Below are 6000 nucleotides of genomic sequence, written 5' to 3'. Positions count from 1 at the left end.
AAAGAAAATACAATATGAAAAAAGCAGACTAGTAGTAAAAGACTTTAAAATTTAATCCACTCCAAAAGCTGTCAATGATGCAGGATGATTGTGCAAAGTTTTATCTCGTAGAACATTTAAAACACTCCTTCGAGGATATAAGATCAGAATTTCTTTTTTCATTAAATACAAGAGTCATGCCTGCAAGCCAATGCCTATACTGTATTTGAATTTCATGATAGTGGTCTTTATTCAGATTCTTACACATTTTTGTTGGTCTCTGTGTGCGCGCGCATGTGTGTCTTTTACACACACACATATGCCTGCATACTCCAATAGTTTACCATTCCATATATTCGTTGTATTAATTTCAAGGGTTTTTTGCAAAACAAGGGGGAATATTCTCAATAAATAATCACACAAAGACACAATTGATTGTGTGTTTGGGTGCATGCGTGCATGTGCATGTATATGTTTTACACACAAATATGCATGCATACTCCAATAGTTTTCTATTCCATACATTAGTTATATTAATTTCAAGATTTTTGCAAAACAAGGGGGAAATATTCTCAATAATTAATCACACAAAGACACCATTGATTGTGTGTTTGTGTGCGTGCATGCATGTGCATGAATGTGTTTTACACACACATATGCATGCATACTCCAATAGTTTTCTATTCCATACATTAGTTACATTAATGTCAAGACTTTTGCAAAACAAGGGGGAAATATTCTCAATAAATAATCACACAAAGACACAATCGATTGATTTTATTGCTTTCGTTGCAGGTGGTTGAGAGAGGGATATAATTCTGTCAATTTCCTCCTCTTGGACTAATGTTGTTGGTTATTAATTCCTTCCAAGGTTTGCTCTTTCAGAGGTAAATGCATGGGGTGGGTGTAATTTAACCCTAACTGTCACTTTGGAATGTACTTCTTTCTTCTTTTGAGTCGGGATGCTTCATTGATACAAACAGAAGAAATGTTCTTCTAACCATTCTATAGCGCCTTAGCCAGTGCCACTCTGGCAGCAATCACTACATTCTTTTTAAGGTATGCTAGATGCCACAAAAGGTTATTGGCAAGGTTACCAGGGAACAGGGTTTCTCTTCACCTGACACAAGACATTCCACAAATAGCTCTTTTCGGATCATTGATTCATCAAATTGATTTAGCACAAGCATTAAAGAAATGCCTTCCACTATCTTAATGTAACAACTGGAATCAAACTTGGCAATAGCGTTCTGTGAAATGGTTGACTAGATTTTTTATGACCAGTCACAGCTTAAAATTATTGCTTCAATTAAAACATCAGGCTTTGGTCCACAGGGCAACGAAAGGCAGCAATAAAGCCTACTTAGATATTTGAGCTTTACAGTTCAGTACCAAGATTAAGAGCCTCTTGGGAAAAAAGGGGTTAAATCAGGGTTCCCTCCCTCCCCAGGGGATCCTATACATTTCTATGTTGCCATTTTCACAGTAGAATTTGATAGGTAGTCCTTATGAGTGGTCACTTAACGACCATTTGAAGTTACAATAGATCTCATGGGAATACAGTGGTACCTCTCCTTAAGAACGCCTCTACTTAAAAACTTTTCTAGATAAGAACCGGGTGTTCAACATTTTTTGCCTCTTCTTAAGAACCATTTTCTACTTAAGAACCCGAGCATGGAAAAATTTCCCAGGAAATTTCAGAGCGGTAGGAAGTCCCGGCCAGTTTCCTGCCATTCCCCTTTTAATTCCGGCCATCTTGGGCTTAATAAACCTCTGCCAGTGCCCTGAGAAAATAAATGTCCTCCTCTTCTTCCTCCTCCTCCTCCCACCCAAATTCCAAGCTTTTATTTCTTTCCTAATGGGTTTGCAAGCATTATTTGCTTTTACATTGATTCCTATGGGGAAAATTGCTTCTACTTACTAACTTTTCTACTTAAGAACCTGGTCACGGAATGAATTAAGTTCTTAAGTAGGGGTACCACTGTATTTGCAATCTGTATTGTAATGTGCCAATGCTGCCCCCCACCATCTACAGTCATGTAACCATATTTTGAGTGTTTGGCAACCAGGTTACATTAACAGTCATTTGTAAATATTATGATGGGTTTACCAAACATTAATTGACTTAACAACTGCAGTGCAGAGTCGGGCTGCTACCAGTGCGGTAGGCGACTGAGCACCAGTAGCGTCCACCATATTGCGCAATTTGTCCGTGAACACTCCGGTACCAGTCCTTTTTTTCTTTAATTTTTGGTATGTGCAGAAACAAAAACCTCACAAAGGGACGCTCATGTGACATCTCACTTATGCATGTGTCCCCTTGTGAGATTTTGGTGCATTTTTGCTTCCTGTGCATGCACAGAAGCAAAATCATGCTGAGAGTGTGCATGCATTCATGCACATAGCACATGCGTGCACACGTGACTCTCCATGCTGCCCGTTCAGTGCACCAGTAGCAGCAGGTAAGAGGAATCTGCCCCTGCTGCAGTGGTGAATTATCAATCACCACCAAATATGTTGTATAATCAGGTTAGTGGCCTGATTTACTGATATGAGTTATGACCATAATTGGCAGGCTCCATCTTATTGATAGCTTGAGGACTAGTTGTAAATATCATCCTTGGTCAAACCAAAGCCAAGGCCAGGGATGTCAAACTCAAAGCCTGCAGGTCAGATCTGGCTCATGGGGTGCTTAGATCTGGCCCGTATGGCTACCCTGGAGACAGTGAAGAACTGGCCCTTGGTGCCTCTGCCAGAAAAAATGGCATTTTGCATTGCCACACAGCTACACTGGACCCCCTTTTCTGCCAGGACTGCCTCCTGCAGCCCTCCATCACTGAAAAAGGAACTTGAGGAGACCGTGTGCACCTCCTGGCCCCATTTTCAGCCACAATGGCCTTCTGAAGCCCTTTGCAAACAAAAACGGAGCCGGGAGACACAAACTAACTCCCTGAGCTCTATTTTTTGTGGTAGAGACCTAGAAAAACAAACTAAACAAAAGAAAACAAAAGGAGAAATGTTTCCCCTTTCGCATTTGTATCCAAGAAGGGACAAGAAAAGAGCAAGGGAAAGAAGAAAGACAAAGAAAAAGATGGGAAGAGAGCAAGGAAGCAAAAAGAAGAAATAGGGAAAGGAAGAAGAAAAGAGAAGGAAGAGGGAAGGAAAAAGAAGGATGGGGTTCTGTCCCAGTGATGAGCCCCCCAAGAAATAGGTCCACACATATGGATTTGACAAGATTTAAGCATATAATTCTAATAGTTTAGTAGCAGAAAGATTTAATTGTGTAAAATTGTATCAGCAAAGTAAGAAAATAGTCTGTTTGGTCTCAGCTATTCATTGGAGCAAAACTCCCAAATAGTTATCTTTGATCACAAATCCCTAATTAACATGATTCACTCTGAGTTGGCAGGAATCCCAGAAACCAAGATTTCACTTTCTTAATTTATAAATCACATAAATAGTCCAAGGGCCAGATCTGAGCAGCCATCTCTCATTTTCGAAAGTTGACTTCCATACTGGCTCGTCATGAGGCTTACCCTTAAATAGCGAAAAGGTGTGGCCAAGTATTCTAGAGATCTATTCACACATAGACATCCTCTTATTCAACCATTCGTGTCTTCTGACACTTCTGCGCACATTGGCATCAAGAAGAGGCTCCTCTTCTTCTCCTGAGTCTCTCGTGCACCTCTGGAGGTGCAACAGTCCCTGGTTGGCTTTTAGCCTCTGACCTCACATCTTTCCCGACCTCCTTACTATCAGACTTGGGTGCGAAGTACACTAGCCTACCCATCAACCCACATCCATGATCAGCTGCACAGGTCATGGACGGGCCAGAACAGAAGGAAGGAAGGAAGGAAGGAAGGAAGGAAGGAAGGAAGGAAGGAAGGAAGAAAAAGAAAGAAAGAAGGGGAGTAATGTAGTTTATCTAGACCCTCCCTCCCATAATGAGTCTGAGTCTGGGAGGAAGTTCTGCCTTGGCACTTGGTCACCAGTGGTATCCCCAACACAAGTGATGTTATGCCCACCCTGGTGGTCAAACACAAGCTGATGTGGCCTTCAATAAAATTGAGTTTGAAACCCATGGCCTAAACACTAACCCTGAGTTTAGTTGTAAGAACTGCTAGTATTAATTCCCAGGAAGGCCATTGAACAGATCATTTTGGAAAGTTGCCTGAGATATTCTAAGGTTTTTCACATACATGCACAGACACACAGAAATCCCTGGAGACAGGAACTTTGTCTAACTATTTAGAGTTATGGGATAGATCAGATTTCCTCCGCTTGCAACATTCGAATATTCTGCTGATTAGAGGCCAGTCATTCACTATACTCCTACCTCTTAAGCCTGCATGGACAAGTTTAAATGTCTTAGATCTTGTTTTTTCATTAAATTTCACTAAAATATAAAACTGCACCTGAAAAAGGAAACATTAAGCAGACACTCATGTTTTATGGGTAAGGAATTAAGGCTTGAAATGTTTAGTAGAATTCATCTACTGAACAGGCAATCCAATATTTGTAAATCAATTCTTTCAGAAACTCTCAAAGCCAGTTAAAAATTCAAACATAAATTCTTATATCCTTTAATTTTTTTTATACTCTAAAGTGAAAACACAAAACAAAAAATTAGGAAGCAAACCTACAACCATCCAATACCAACAACAGAAAGAAAAAAAAAGAATATGTACAAAAAAGATGAAATAATGAATACATCATTGACACTCACGCTGAATATAAAAAGCCCACCATGGTTGAATGCTAACAAATATATTAAAAATCTATCTCATATAACAAATCTACATGTAGTTATAAACTTTCCTATCTATACTATATTTGATGAAAATACTATATTACATAAAAAGTTGTCCCTGATGTGAAAATCTATTTGTCTAGCAATCAAATGGCCCAATCTCTGTTTAGTCTCTTTCTCTCTTTCTGTCTCTCTGTCTCTCTCTGTCTCTCTCGGTCTGTCTGTCTGTCTGTCTCTCTCTCGCTCTCTCTCTCTGTGTGTATCAAATTACGGTAAACAATCCTGTACAGTGGTACCTCTACTTAAAAATGCTTCTACTTAAGAACTTTTCTAGATAAGAACCGGATGTTCAAGATTTCTTTGCCTCTTCTTAAGAACCATTTTCTACTTAAGAACCCAAGCCCGGAAAAATTTCCTAGGAAATTTGAGAGTGGCACAAAGGCCCAGCTAGTTTCCTGCCATTCCCCCTTTAACAGAGCCAGGGTGGCACAGCAGGTAGAGTGCTGTACTGCAGGCCACTGAAGCTGACTGTAGATCTGAAGGTCAGCGGTTCAAATCTCATCACTGGCTGAAGGTTGACTCAGCCTTCCATCCTTCCAAGGTGGGTAAAATGAGGACCTGGATTGTGGGGGCAATACACTGGTTCTGTTAAAAAGTGCTATTGCCCTGAGTCTAAGGAGAAGGGCGACCTAAAAATTGAATAAATAAATAATAATCCTGGCCATCTCAGGCTTTTCTGGGCTGCCAGAGGAACCTTTCGGTGGCACTTCAGGAGGCTTTGGCAGTCCAGAGCGAACAAAGCATTTTCCTTTTTCTGAGTGCTTGGAGAGGGAATAAACCTCTGCCAGTGCCCAGAGAAAAGAAACACTCCCTTCGCTCTGGGCAGCCAAGCAGTCACCACAGGGAAGGAAATGCACCAGCTACAAAGCAAATGAGCGAGAGAAGAGCGGAGCCCTTCAACATGGAAAGGAAGAGGCAGCAGGTAGCTGCAGCAGCAGTAGCCAGTGTATGTGAGGCAGCTTCGCACTGGGTGTATTGGAGGCGCGTGCTCCTTCTCATCGCCTCAGAGTCCCTCTTTTTTTTTAAGCCTTAAAGTTTTGGATTTTTTTGATTCCCCTCACCTCACCTTCTTCCTTCTGCAGCGACTGTCCTCCTCCTCCTCTTCCTCCTCCTCCCCCCACCCAAATTCCGAGCTTTTATTTCTTTCCTAATGGGTTTGCACGCATTATTTCCTTTTGGAAAAAATGGCTTCTACTTAAGAACGTTTCTAC

This window comes from Erythrolamprus reginae, chromosome Z (genome assembly GCF_031021105.1).
Source record: "Erythrolamprus reginae isolate rEryReg1 chromosome Z, rEryReg1.hap1, whole genome shotgun sequence".
Lineage (NCBI taxonomy): Eukaryota > Metazoa > Chordata > Lepidosauria > Squamata > Dipsadidae > Erythrolamprus > Erythrolamprus reginae.
This window is presented reverse-complemented; position numbering follows the sequence as displayed.